Source organism: Oncorhynchus clarkii, unplaced genomic scaffold (assembly GCF_045791955.1).
Source record: "Oncorhynchus clarkii lewisi isolate Uvic-CL-2024 unplaced genomic scaffold, UVic_Ocla_1.0 unplaced_contig_1140_pilon_pilon, whole genome shotgun sequence".
Classification (NCBI taxonomy): domain Eukaryota; kingdom Metazoa; phylum Chordata; class Actinopteri; order Salmoniformes; family Salmonidae; genus Oncorhynchus; species Oncorhynchus clarkii.
In genome coordinates, this window is record NW_027260861.1 from 11,145 (window position 1) to 26,805 (window position 15,661).

General features: G+C 39.7%; 1 pseudogene; it reads right to left on the bottom strand.

The window, feature by feature from the left end:
• Nucleotides 1-204: 204 nt before the first annotated feature.
• LOC139401954 (NLR family CARD domain-containing protein 3-like) lies at nucleotides 205-4,484 on the bottom strand (annotated as a pseudogene).
• Nucleotides 4,485-15,661: the final 11,177 nt, after the last annotated feature.

Genomic DNA, 15,661 nt, shown 5'->3' on the forward strand with positions numbered 1-15,661 from the left:
TTGACTTGGTGACTGGAGACTGGACAGCCGACAATGCTGACAACATTATCCCAATGTTTGTGGAAATCGCATTCACTCTAAATGTAGCGCATGCCGATCGAACATAAATGAGCTTTGAAAGTCACACTGTCAGTTGTCCAGTGCACTGCCTTGGATTAAATCCAGGACCAGTGAAATGTAAGTTAAACTCTGTGAGGGTTAGCCTTACCTCAGTGTCTCCAATTTACATTGTGGATTCTCAAGTCCAGCACAGATGAATCTCACTCCTGAATCCTGGAGTTCATTTCCTCCCAGGTCTAGCTCTCTCAAACTTGAGGTGTTTGAGCTGAGAGTTGAAGCCAGCACCTCACAGGATTTCTCAGTTAGGTTGCAATCATTCAACCTGGAGAGATGATGCAGCTTAGAAATCCACACAAATCCATAACTACATTTACAACATGAAGAATGTACATCTTCATATCTCCAACATCCACTTCACTTTGCAGTGGAGACAGTCACAAAGTCACTCACTTCAATGTTTCCAGTTTACAGTGTGGATCCTCCAGTCCAGCAGAGAGCAGCTTCACTCCTGAATCCTGGAGTTTATTGCCACTCATGTCCAGCAGTTTCAGACAGCATGAATTGGATTTGAGAACAGAAGCCAGTGCCTCACAGCTTTTCTTGGTGAGTTTACATTCGTTCAGCCTGTGGAAAACATAGCTGGATCTTAAGATACCCAGGTGCCCACAAATAAATGCCCCGTTTGGGACTGAATTATCAGCCTAACTAGTCATTCAAACTGATGTTCATTATTATGTTACATTAGCATGCTGTCTGGAAATCAATTTGACTAAGCACTTACAGGGCTGTTCTAGAGGATCTGACAACTGGGAGAAGTTTGAGAAGAGCCGCATCTGATCTGATGTATTTCTTCAGGTCAAACACACCCAGCTTCTCGGAGGTCAGCAACATGAAGACCAGAGCTGACCACTGTTGAGCTGAGTTTAGATTTTGAGAGACGTCCTGATCTCAGGTAGCTTTGGATCTCCTCCACTAGAGAATGATCATTCAGTTCATTCAGACAGTGGAACAGATTGATGCACCTCTGCAGAGGGAGGTTCTTTCTGATCTTCTCCTTGATGTACTTGACTGTTTTCTTGTTGCTCTGTGATCTGCTTCCTGTCTGTGTCAGTAGGCCTTGTAGGAGATGCTGATTGGACTGCAGTGAAAGGCCTAGAAGGAAGCGGAGGAAAAGGTCCAGATGGCCATTTTCAAACTGCAAGGCCTTGTCCACTGCATCTTCATATAGACTGTTTTTGTTGCGGAGGGATCTCTCTTTAGCCATCAGATTGTTGTTGTTGTTAGTGAACATGAGGAACACATATAGTGCAGCCAGAAACTCCTGGATACTCAGATGTACAAAGCAGTACACCTTCATCTGGTTAAGCCCAGACTCTTCTCTGAAGATCTGAGTGCACACTCCAGAGTACACAGACGCATCCTTGATGTCAATGCCACACTCTCTCAGGTCTTCCTCATAGAATATCAGATGGCCTTTTTCTAGCTGTTGATAAGCCAGCTTTCCCAGTGCCTGAATCATCTCTTTATCCCAGTGAGAATCGTTGGCATGCTCTACAGGATATTTCTGACTCCTCAGCTTTGACTGGAAGATCATGAGGTGAGTGTACATTTGAGTCAGATTCTTGGGGATCTCTCAACTCTCTGCTTCAACCAATAGTCTCTCTAGGACACTGGCTGAAATCCAACAGAACACAGGAATGTGGCACATGATGTGGAGGCTCCTTGATGTCTTTATGTGTGAGATGATTCTGCTGGCCAGGTCCTCCTCACCGATTCTCTTCCTGAAGTACTCCTCCTTCTGTAGGTCATTGAACCCTCGTACCTCTGTCACCTGGTCAACACACTCAGGAGGGATCTGATTGGCTGCTGCAGGTCGGGTGGTTATCCAAATGTGAGCAGAGGGAAGCAGATACCCTTTAATGAGGTTTGTCAGCAGAACATCCACTGAAGTTGACTCTGTGACATCACAGCAGATCTTATTATTCTGGAAGTCTAGAGGAAGGCGACATTCATCCAGACCATCAAAAACAAACACAATATTTTTGTTTTCTGAGATTTCTGATACTTTTGTTTCTATAAAGGAGTGATGAAGTAGTTCCATCAGACTTAGATTTTTATCTCTCATCAAGTTCAGATCCCGAAAAGGAAGTGGAAAGATGATCTGGATGTCTTGATTTGCTTTTCCTTCAGCCCAGTCCAACATGAACTTCAGCACAGACACTGTTTTTCCAATGCCAGCAACTCCCCTTGTCAGCACTGTTCTGATAGGCTTGTCTTGTCCAGGTAAGGGTTTGAAGATGTCATTGAGTTGGATTGATGTCTCTTGTTCTACTGGAAACCTGCATGCTGTCTCAATCTGTCTCACCTCATGTTCATAATTGACCTCTCCACTTCCACCTTGTGTGATGTAGAGCTCTGTGTAGATGTTGTTAAGAGGTGTTTTTTTGGCTTGATCCTCAAAGCCTTCAAATAAAGAATATGCCCTATTCTTCAAGTAGGATTTCATTTTCTCCTGGATTTCTGTCTTAGTGGAAACAGTGTTGTACCTATGTGTGGAAAAAAAGATGTTCATTGTTGAATTGAATTATATTTGTTTGGGTAAAAAAATATATAAAATATGAACTCTAACCTGAATGTGATTAATGATGAAACAGTACATGGTTTGACATCCTAGAGTTAGCTCGGCTAAGTGAAAATGAAGCCACAAAATATGGTGCAATTACTGAGAGACAATGCACTCAGCATCTCCTGATAGTTACACTTAACATTGGGTCCAGTCTCACTATTATAGTCATCATATTATTATTTTATCTACATTTCTAGTATAAAGTCAGACTGAATGATGTCCTGTAGACAATTAAAATCATATAAGAAGCTAAATGAGGCGTCCTGAATGATGAACTGGATGCTATTATCTGGAAATGCACAGAGTAAAGGTACTAGATGTGATCAGACACATGTATGGTGAAATAAACTAGAAAACAGGTAGGATGCTGTGTAAACTGTTATAACTTACACTCTGTCATCAGTAGGGACTCTGGGTTGGTGATCCATTGACTGGTCATTCTCCTCAGAGATACTGTTGGGTAAAAATGAGCACAGAGAGCAATAATATCAGTCTTCATCTATACAGAAGATGGTAAATAAAAGGAAGTGGCATCATCAAATACCACGTTATGTCTCAGTTCACCTTTTCCCAGCGGATAATTCTCCATCACTGAAGAGAATAGGAAGTCCCATCGACCGGTCACTCTTCATGGAGACACCACTAGGTGCAGGCGAGACTGGTCTGTCTGTCTTGATCCTGTTTAGAGCAGGATATTCATTCCCAACATGGAGTGCGTGCACTTATAAAAAATGTTTAACTGTTTTTTCTATGGTTACTTTATAATTGTCATCAGTCTTAATTCACATAACAGCTAGGAATAGATTCGTGATATAGTAAATGTATCCAACAAAATGTCTGATTCACTTGATCTATTGTATGAAATAAAGACAAATCACAACAATACTGGCTTGTTCGATAGTTGTTACAAACTCTCAACTCCTTCACAATTACCTATTTGATGATCTTACCTCTTATGTTCCCTGTCAGTGTCCTGTTCTGTAGGAAAACTCCTTTTAAGGGACATTTCTCCCTCACTCCCTGAGGGACTCATTCTAGAAGCAGTGGCTTCCTCTTCAGTCTCTTCACAGATACTAGAGGGACGGCCAGCCTCCTCATTCTCCCCAGAGAGACTCATTTTGACCCCTTGTACACTGGACTTTTAAAAAACAACACCCTTTACAACACTTGCAGCCTAATGGTAGATTACTTTTAAGCTAAACAGAAAACAACTGCTGAGACTGGTGTAACCCAGCTTGCATCCTTTCTCAAGTAAAACACAACTAAACTGAAAGCAGGAAATGGAGAAAAAAAGTCCCTATTTTAACATTGAGGTCATAGAGTTCTGAAACGTTCAGATTATATACAGGGTAGATACCACTATCAATTAATAGAACAGAAACATGATGTGTTAGAAGTGTGTGGTTGATTTGAGAGTTGTGAGCATTGAAAACCAGAGATACATAGCATGCATGTGGATAGTTGGGGAATTTCTTCCTCCCGAGCATGAAGTATATTCCAAGTTTAATAAAGCAATGTTAGGAGACAAACATAATCCACCAATCACAAGTGGGATTCTGATCTGCTCTGAAAATAGTCTTAACGTCTTAAGATCTGAAAAGGATACTGTGGCTAGCACTGCAGGAGTGGTAGCAGCCTAATGTAATCTCAATTAAGAATGTAATGTAATGTTTATTAACAATGTTGGTTGACGATGACAATAAACACAGGTGAGTCAAATTATCCTTTCAAATGAACTGTGTACAAGGGGTCCTACAATGTGCCTCTCCTCGGGGGAATTCATGACAGACCTCTGATCAGGATGTGCTGATCTGTGAACACACAAAGCACTTTATTTGACACACAGCAGAGAAGTGGTTAAATTAACTGTCCAGTGAAAATCTCACTTTTAAAAGTTCATATTCTGCTAACTCATACCCAAATAATGTTGTTAACTCATACCCAAGTAATGTTGTTAACTCATACCCAAGTAATGTTGTTAACTCATACCCAAGTAATGTTGTTAACTCATACCCAAGTAATGTTGTTAACTCATACCCAAGTAATATTGTTGACTCATACCCAAGTAATGTTGTTGACTCGTCCTATACTCGAAAAAACACTTATAACCCCCCACAACAAACCATCTCAAACATGCTTGCTATAAATGTCAATGATGTGAATATTTTTAATGAGGGTTTATGCTCACACCATTCTGTTGTTAGGGTACGCTCACACCATTCAAAAACAGAAAATGGAATGTTAAAATCCTCCAAGCACTTGGCAGTATGGTCTCCGGTGGCATTTGTGCATGGCATTCTGGAAAAAATGTACTGAATTTTTCAAGACGTATTTGAGCACATCTTCCCATTGTAAACCAACTAATATGGCTTTAAATGATATTGTACCACTATGATAACATTGTGCCACCAGTGGGAGTATAAAACCAATGATGGTAACACCCATAGAAATATAATTCATTATATTTACAGTGGGGCAAAAAAGTATTTAGTCAGTCACCAATTGTGCAAGTTCTCCTACTTAAAAAGATGAGAGAGGCCTGTAATTTTCATCATAGGTACACTTCAACCATGACAGACAAAATGAGAAAAAATAATCTAGAAAATCACATTGTAGGATTTTTAATGAATTTATTTGCAAATTATGGTGGAAAACAAGTATTTGGTCACCTACAAACAAGCAAGATTTCTGGCTCTCACAGACCTGTAACTTCTTATTTAAGAGGCTCCTCTGTCCTCCACTCGTTACCTGTATTAATGGCACCTGTTTGAACTTGTTATCAGTATAAAAGACACCTGTCCACAACCTCAAACAGTCACACTCCAAACTCCACTATGGCCAAGACCAAAGAGCTGTCTAAGGACACCAGAAACAAAATTGTAGACCTGCACCAGGCTGGGAAGACTGAATCTGCAATTGGTAAGCAGCTTGGTTTGAAGAAATCAACTGTGGGAGCAATTATTAGGAAATGGAAGACATACAAGACCACTGATAATCTCCCTCGATCTGGGGCTCCACGCAAGATCTCACCCCGTGGGGTCAAAATGATCACAAGAACGGTGAGCAAAAATCCCAGAACCACACGGGGGGACCTAGTGAATGACCTGCAGAGAGCTGGGACCAAAGTAACAAAGCCTACCATCAGTAACACACTACGCCGCCAGGGACTCAAATCCTGCAGTGCCAGACGTGTCCCCCTGCTTAAGCCAGTACATGTCCAGGCCCGTCTGAAGTTTGCTAGAGAGCATTTGGATGATCCAGAAGAAGATTGGGAGAATGTCATATGGTCAGATGAAACCAAAATATAACTTTTTGGTAAAAACTCAACTCATCGTGTTTGGAGGACAAAGAATGCTGAGTTGCATCCAAAGAACACCATACCTACTGTTAAGCATGGGGGTGGAAACATCATGCTTTGGGGCTGTTTTTCTGCCAAGGGACCAGGACGACTGATCCGTGTAAAGGAAAGAATGAATGGGGCCATGTATTGTGAGATTTTGAGTGAAAACCTCCTTCCATCAGCAAGGGCATTGAAGATGAAACGTGGCTGGGTCTTTCAGCATGACAATGATCCCAAACACACCGCCCGGGCAACGAAGGAGTGGCTTCGTAAGAAGCATTTCAAGGTCCTGGAGTGGCCTAGCCAGTCTCCAGATCTCAACCCCATAGAAAATCTTTGGAGGGAGTTGAAAGTCCGTGTTGCCCAGCAACAGCCCCAAAACATCACTGCTCTAGAGCAGATCTGCATGGAGGAATGGGCCAAAATACCAGCAACAGTGTGTGAAAACCTTGTGAAGACTTACAGAAAACGTTTGACCTCTGTCATTGCCAAAGGGTATATAACAAAGTATTGAGGTAACCTTTTGTTATTGACCAAATACTTATTTTCCACCATAATTTGCAAATAAATTCATAAAAAATCCTAAAATGTGATTTTCTGGATTTTTTTCCTCATTTTGTCTGTCATAGTTGAAGTGTACCTATGATGAAAATTACAGGCCTCTCATCTTTTTAAGTGGGAGAACTTGCACAATTGGTGGCTGACTAAATACTTTTTTGCCCCACTGTATATGGTAACATCAATGAGGCATTTTTGGTAAATTAGGATTTTCTTTTTAAATCGAGGCCACAAATGCTCAAATCGTCAAATCTACGGTCATCTATCAAGTTAACTGATAAATAATTTTGCTCACAATGTTATTTCCCTTCATTTCAATTGACTAATAACAAGTGACACTTTGGATTTAGATAAACCAAATGTATGGATAATACAATGTGGGATTAGTAAATCATGTTCTTTAATATAGACCCATCCCCAGATAACAGTTTGCCAATACTCAAAATCCTTGTAATCGCTGATTTTCAAGGCGTTACCCATATAAAAATATACTGTCATACTATGGTCTAAATACTGAGAGAGAGAGAGAGAGAGAGAGAGCGAGAGAGAGATTGCTGGTTTGAGGTCCAGGCATTTTATTGGCAGCGCCCTCCATTAAGGTGACTGACTGTCTTTAAGTGAAGTCATGTGTTTCTAAAATATATATGGTTTATGTAAATGCAGTGGTTAACTGTTCTTTCTATGGTTTATGTAAGTGCAGTGGTTAACTGTTCTCTCTATGGTTTATGTAAGTGCAGTGGTTAACTGTTCTTTCTATGGTTTATGTAAATGCAGTGGTTAACTGTTCTTTCTATGGTTTATGTAAATGCAGTGGTTAACTGTTCTTTCTATGGTTTATGTAAATGCAGTGGTTAACTGTTCTTTCTATGGTTTATGTAAGTGCAGTGGTTAACTGTTCTTTCTATGGTTTATGTAAGTGCAGTGGTTAACTGTTCTCTCTATGGTTTATGTAAATGCAGTGGTTAACTGTTCTTTCTATGGTTTATGTAAGTGCAGTGGTTAACTGTTCTTTCTATGGTTTATGTAAGTGCAGTGGTTAACTGTTCTTTCTATGGTTTATGTAAGTGCAGTGGTTAACTGTTCTCTCTATGGTTTATGTAAATGCAGTGGTTAACTGTTCTTTCTATGGTTTATGTAAATGCAGTGGTTAACTGTTCTTTCTATGGTTTATGTAAATGCAGTGGTTAACTGTTCTTTCTATGGTTTATGTAAGTGCAGTGGTTAACTGTTCTTTCTATGGTTTATGTAAGTGCAGTGGTTAACTGTTCTCTCTATGGTTTATGTAAATGCAGTGGTTAACTGTTCTTTCTATGGTTTATGTAAGTGCAGTGGTTAACTGTTCTTTCTATGGTTTATGTAAGTGCAGTGGTTAACTGTTCTTTCTATGGTTTATGTAAATGCAGTGGTTAACTGTTCTTTCTATGGTTTATGTAAGTGCAGTGGTTAACTGTTCTCTCTATGGTTTATGTAAGTGCAGTGGTTAACTGTTCTTTCTATGGTTTATGTAAATGCAGTGGTTAACTGTTCTTTCTATGGTTTATGTAAGTGCAGTGGTTAACTGTTCTCTCTATGGTTTATGTAAGTGCAGTGGTTAACTGTTCTCTCTATGGTTTATGTAAGTGCAGTGGTTAACTGTTCTTTCTATGGTTTATGTAAATGCAGTGGTTAACTGTTCTCTCTATGGTTTATGTAAGTGCAGTGGTTAACTGTTCTTTCTATGGTTTATGTAAATGCAGTGGTTAACTGTTCTTTCTATGGTTTATGTAAATGCAGTGGTTAACTGTTCTTTCTATGGTTTATGTAAATGCAGTGGTTAACTGTTCTTTCTATGGTTTATGTAAGTGCAGTGGTTAACTGTTCTTTCTATGGTTTATGTAAGTGCAGTGGTTAACTGTTCTCTCTATGGTTTATGTAAATGCAGTGGTTAACTGTTCTTTCTATGGTTTATGTAAGTGCAGTGGTTAACTGTTCTTTCTATGGTTTATGTAAGTGCAGTGGTTAACTGTTCTTTCTATGGTTTATGTAAGTGCAGTAGTTAACTGTTCTTTCTATGGTTTATGTAAATGCAGTGGTTAACTGTTCTTTCTGTGGTTTATGTAAGTGCAGTGGTTAACTGTTCTTTCTATGGTTTATGTAAATGCAGTGGTTAACTGTTCTTTCTATGGTTTATGTAAGTGCAGTGGTTAACTGTTCTTTCTATGGTTTATGTAAATGCAGTGGTTAACTGTTCTTTCTATGGTTTATGTAAGTGCAGTGGTTAACTGTTCTTTCTAAGGTTTATGTAAATGCAGTGGTTAACTGTTCTTTCTATGGTTTATGTAAATGCAGTGGTTAACTGTTCTTTCTATGGTTTATGTAAATGCAGTGGTTAACTGTTCTTTCTGTGGTTTATGTAAGTGCAGTGGTTAACTGTTCTTTCTATGGTTTATGTAAATGCAGTGGTTAACTGTTCTTTCTATGGTTTATGTAAGTGCAGTGGTTAACTGTTCTTTCTATGGTTTATGTAAATGCAGTGGTTAACTGTTCTTTCTATGGTTTATGTAAGTGCAGTGGTTAACTGTTCTTTCTAAGGTTTATGTAAATGCAGTGGTTAACTGTTCTTTCTATGGTTTATGTAAATGCAGTGGTTAACTGTTCTTTCTATGGTTTATGTAAGTGCAGTGGTTAACTGTTCTTTCTATGGTTTATGTAAATGCAGTGGTTAACTGTTCTTTCTATGGTTTATGTAAGTGCAGTGGTTAACTGTTCTTTCTATGGTTTATGTAAATGCAGTGGTTAACTGTTCTTTCTATGGTTTATGTAAGTGCAGTGGTTAACTGTTCTTTCTATGGTTTATGTAAATGCAGTGGTTAACTGTTCTTTCTATGGTTTATGTAAGTGCAGTGGTTAACTGTTCTTTCTATGGTTTATGTAAATGCAGTGGTTAACTGTTCTTTCTATGGTTTATGTAAATGCAGTGGTTAACTGTTCTTTCTATGGTTTATGTAAATGCAGTGGTTAACTGTTCTTTCTATGGTTTATGTAAATGCAGTGGTTAACTGTTCTTTCTATGGTTTATGTAAATGCAGTGGTTAACTGTTCTTTCTATGGTTTATGTAAATGCAGTGGTTAACTGTTCTTTCTATGGTTTATGTAAATGCAGTGGTTAACTGTTCTTTCTATGGTTTATGTAAATGCAGGGGTTAACTGTTCTTTCTATGGTTTATGTAAATGCAGGGGTTAACTGTTCTTTCTATGGTTTATGTAAATGCAGGGGTTAACTGTTCTTTCTATGGTTTATGTAAATGCAGTGGTTAACTGTTATTTCTATGGTTTATGTAAATGCAGTGGTTAACTGTTCTTTCTATGGTTTATGTAAGTGCAGTGGTTAACTGTTCTTTCTATGGTTTATGTAAATGCAGTGGTTAACTGTTCTCTCTATGGTTTATGTAAGTGCAGTGGTTAACTGTTCTTTCTATGGTTTATGTAAATGCAGTGGTTAACTGTTCTCTCTATGGTTTATGTAAGTGCAGTGGTTAACTGTTCTTTCTATGGTTTATGTAAATGCAGTGGTTAACTGTTCTCTCTATGGTTTATGTAAGTGCAGTGGTTAACTGTTCTTTCTATGGTTTATGTAAATGCAGTGGTTAACTGTTCTTTCTATGGTTTATGTAAATGCAGTGGTTAACTGTTATTTCTATGGTTTATGTAAATGCAGTGGTTAACTGTTCTTTCTATGGTTTATGTAAATGCAGTGGTTAACTGTTCTTTCTATGGTTCATGTAAATGCAGGGGTTAACTGTTCTTTCTTTACCATCAGCAGTGCAGTATTGTTGGTCACTGTTTTTAGTCATGCTGTGAACTTAGCCAGTAGAATCTTTGTTAAAGCATTTTTCTACTTCAGAAGGCTACCTAGTGGAAGTAACAGATGTAAGAAGGTACTCTAGTTAATGTGTGTCATTTATCTGTGTCAAACAAGCAAACTTAATCTTTCAAGCTTTAATAAACTTAGCTTGTTCTTTATATCAGCTACTGTACTGTTTCCCTTTAATGGGCCTAGAACCTAACGTTTAGATGTTACAATTGTAATAACACATATTTTTGCTAAGGTGTTGTGTCTGGTCCTTGCATTGCTCAGAACTGTTGACCCAACTCAATAGGTGGCCTGTCACAAACCTGTGTGTCTTATGTCCTGGTTGAGGCCTTCCCCTTATCAAACAGTAGGCATAGTCTGGTTTGTTGTGCCATTTTAGCTAACCCTAGTCGACAGGTGTTACTACAGTATACTAGTCATGTCCACAAAAACACTACAGTATATACACATTTATTTAGACTATAATATTTTTCATGTGTGTATTTTTAATGTGGCTTAGCTGTTTGAACTAACTTGTGTTATTCTCAACACATTTCTAAATGCATTGTATCCACATGTGGTTGTATTGTGTTTTTAAATCAATCAAGGGATGTATACTATGTATACTACACAATTCTATATTGCTCGAACTCAGGAGCGTCCCGTCATCCCGAGGACGATAACAAAATATGTCTGGGATTGTTCAAAACAGACGTTAGGACAGTTGCGGTACGTTAGGCCAGAAATATATAATGCATACAACAGTGATTCCATACTAAAATGTTTAAACACAAAGATGAGGCTGATGAAACATACCACAACATTTAGCTTAAAAGTTGATCAACTATGAATAATTCACATTAGCGCAGCAATGTTTTCACTTGTCTCGGCCATGAGCGAATGTTCAAGAATGCTACTACGGGAGAACACCATTCTCAAACGTGCACCTGATGCGAGTGGTTTTTATAATGCCACAGAGATGGATATAAAGCCTAATGGTAAAAACGTAGAAAGAGGGAGTATCAGAAGATGCAACAATAGGATTGCGCCTTACGGCCTTTGGACAGTTGAAGAAATGGTTTCAATGACATATCAGGAAATCTTTGCTTTTTTCTATGGTCGGATTTTGGCGGTAGGCTATTAAAAGCAAGGTCAAATAGTTTATGTCCAGGTTTCAGCCATATCATTGTTTATCTATGCATCGCATATGTAATTATTTAGGTTATGGAAATGTATAACATTAGAATATGATTCCAATGTTGGGGAAATAGACCTATTAGAATGTACATTTGACTCTCTCCCAGCCGCCGGCCTGGAGCGGAGGTTGTGTGTGCCGGGAGTTGCTGTGGCATTGCTGGCATGCATATCACTTTTTGTTGTTGTTGCCACACCAAGATTGACATGCTAAAATCGCCACTGTAAACAATATACCACATTACTTCTTACTAGTAACACATTTGTTGTTTTAGATACATTACAAAGCATGCTCATCAATTGTTTTGTTGGTGTAATTTTTGCAGAAAAAAACATTTTGGGTGGTAAAAAAAATCTTAATGGCTGGTAGATTGCTTTTTATCTACCTGCCACACTGGCATGTGTACCAAAAAGTAGATTTTAGTCCCTGTCCGTTAGCACGTGGTGGTGCTCAAAAAGGTCAAGGAGACCATTCTTCAGTCACTAAAGAGGCATTACTATTTTCCTATTTTTAGTTCGCTAATTTTTATATATATATATATTTTTTTCAACTCTGCATTGTAGGGAAAGGGCTCGTAAGTAAGCATTTCACAGTCAAGTCTACAGCTATTGTATTCGGGGGGCATGTGACAAATACAATTAGATTTGATTTTAGCCTGACCTGAACCAGTCACACAAAGGATCTCATGATGTAGGCCTACGTTTTGATAGTGTTTCTACTTAAGCCTTTGTGTGTTTACATTTTTAAAATAATTGTAGGTTACTACCTTTAGCACTTCAAGTTAATAAAGTATTCTAATCTTATAATCTTTTGTTTTTTAAGCACTACCTCACTGCTTTAGGCCACAGTCACGTGTTCACAATTCTTTAAGAGATGGGTGGGTCTAAGGCTGAAGAGGGTGTGAACGAAGCTAAATGGACGTAAACAAAGAGCAGCACTCTTGCTGTACTTTTATCCAATTTAAAATGTTTGAACATAAGACCGAAAAGAGGTCGTCGATCACGTTGTTTTGGAGGGGGACTATGTAGCAATTTCCACTCCACCCCTTCCATAGCGCCCAATGTAATGTTTAACAAAAACCTGTTTTTGTTTGTTTTCATCAATTACTTATTACATTTTCTTGTTGGCAGAATAAAAGTGGCCATTGATTTAAATTAAATATCACTTGAATGACTTATGTACACAGCAATGTTTTGAAATGTGAGGTTTCCTAATTACCATACAAGTGATCGTTAGTGCTGCTGGCAGAACTCTGGTTTTGTTTATGGACGTGACGCAGATACTTTCGTAACTTCCCTAAAATCGGATATAAGGATAAACTTTGCCTACCCCATATATCATTACTATTTAACAATGCATCCGAAATTAATTGTACATTCCAACGGAATATCAAGACAGAAATGTGTTTTCCGCAAAGGGAGCAAGTCTCTGCAATACGTAATGGAATATATTGTAATAGGGCCTGGCTTGTAAACCGTTTTTAGTTTCACTTCCTTACCAGGACGAACTACGCAACTAGCATTTTTGTTCTTCCAGTATAGGATACAGGTCCTGTAAATTCATGGATTTGAACAGTATGCTAGGCCTAGCCTACTTTGTTCATGGCTACATTTATATTAAGAAATTCAGAAAAAGTTGCCTGCCTTTGTATCCCGAAAACATAACTCATTTTCCAGACCACTTCTTCGTGTAGCTTCCAAATTGCTGTTTTTCCACAGTTTTCTGTCATCTTCTTCTACTTCTGTGGAGTTTATCAGCAGTTTGCATCCAATATCATGTTGCATTACCGCCACCTACTGTACTAGAGTACGGCCAGAGACAGGGAGGAACTTTATCATGTTGCATTACCGCCACCTACTGTACTAGAGTACGGCCAGAGACAGGGAGGAACTTTAACAGTTTGCACAGTTTGCATGCCAATATCATGTTGCATTACCGCCACCTACTGTACTAGAGTACGGCCAGAGACAGGGAGGAACTTTAACAGTTTGCATCCAATATCATGTTGCATTACCGCCACCTACTGTACTAGAGTACGGCCAGAGACAGGGAGGAACTTTAACAGTTTGCATTTCACATTTGTTAATTCAACTATTTATGAAATTGTACTGTCATCTAACCCTATATACACTACATGACCAAAAGTATGTGGACACCTGCTTGTCGAACATCTCATTCCAAAATCATGGGCATCGATGGGGAGTTGGAAAGCCTTCCCACTCTCTGGGAATGTTTTCCACTAGATGTTGGAACATAGCTGTGGGGACTTCCATTCAGCCACAAGAGCATTAGTGAGGTTGGGCACTGATGTTGGGCGATTAGGCCTGACTCAGGGGCGGCAGGGGTTAGAGTGGTTAGAGTGTTGAACTAGTAACCGAAAGGTTGCAAGTTCGAACCCCCGAGCTGACAAGGTACAAATCTGTCGTTCTGCCCCTGAACAGGCACTTAACCCACTGTTCCTAGGCCAGTTAACCCACTGTTCCTAGACCAGTTAACCCACTGTTCCTAGACCAGTTAACCCACTGTTCCTAGACTAGTTAACCCACTGTTCCTAGGCCAGTTAACCCACTGTTCCTAGACCAGTTAACCCACTGTTCCTAGACCAGTTAACCCACTGTTCCTAGACCAGTTAACCCACTGTTCCTAGACCAGTTAACCCACTGTTCCTAGACCAGTTAACCCACTGTTCCTAGACCAGTTAACCCACTGTTCCTAGACCAGTTAACCCACTGTTCCTAGACCAGTTAACCCACTGTTCCTAGACCAGTTAACCCACTGTTCCTAGACCAGTTAACCCACTGTTCCTAGACCAGTTAACCCACTGTTCCTAGACCAGTTAACCCACTGTTCCTAGACCAGTTAACCCACTGTTCCTAGGCCAGTTAACCCACTGTTCCTAGGCCAGTTAACCCACTGTTCCTAGGCCGTCATTGAAAATAAGAATTTGTTCTTAACTGACTTGCCTGGTAAAATAAAAAAAACTTGCAGTCGGTGTTCCAATTCATCCCAAAGCATTTTGATGGAGTTGAGGTCAGGGCTCTGTGCAGGCCATTCAAGTTCCTCCACACCGATCTTTAAAACAAACTTTTCTGTCTGGACCTTGCTTTGTGAATGGGGGAATTGTCGTGCTGAAACAGGAAGGGCCTTCCCCAAACTGTTGCCACACAGTTGGAAGAACAAAATTGTCTAGAATGTCATTGTATGCTGTTGTATTAAGATTTCCGTTCACTGGAACTAAGGGGCCTAGCCCGAACCATGAAAAACAGCCCCAGACCATTATTCCTGCTCGACTAAATTTTACAGTTGGCACTATGCATTGGTGCAGGTAGCGTTCTCCAGGAATGCGCCAAACCCATATTAGTCCGTCGGACTGCCAGATGGTGAAGCTTGATTTATAACTCAGGAGAACACGTTTCCACTGCTCCAGAGTCCAATGGCGACAATCTTTACATGACTCCAGCCGACGCTTGGCATTGCGCATGGTGATCTTAGGCTTGTGTGCGGCTGCTCGGCCATGGAGACCCATTTTAGTAAGCTCCCGACGAACAGTTATTGTGCTGACGTTGCTTCCAGAGGCAGTTTGGAACTCAGTAGTGAGTGTTGCAACCGTAAAGCACTCTGTTCTGTGAGCTTGTGTGGCCAGGGGATGAGTCGTTGTTGCTCCTAGATGTTTCCACTTCACAATAGCAGCACTTACAGTTGACTGAGGCAGCTCTAACAGGGCAGAAATTTGATGAACTGACTTGTTGGAAAGGTGGCATCCTATGATGGTGCCACGTTGAAAGTCACTGAGATCATCAGTAAGGCCAGTCTATGGCCAATGTTTGTCTATGGAGATTGCATGGCTGTGTGCTCAATTGTATACACCTGTCAGCAACAGGTGTGGCTGAAATGGCAGAATCCATTAATTTGAAGGAGTGTCCACATACTTTTGTATATATAGTGTATTTGGTGGCTGTAATGCAATATAATATGGATGTAAACCGCCTTTAAACCTCAACGAAGAAGAATATTCACACCTCCAGTTGTATGATGACAACGCTTTGGTTG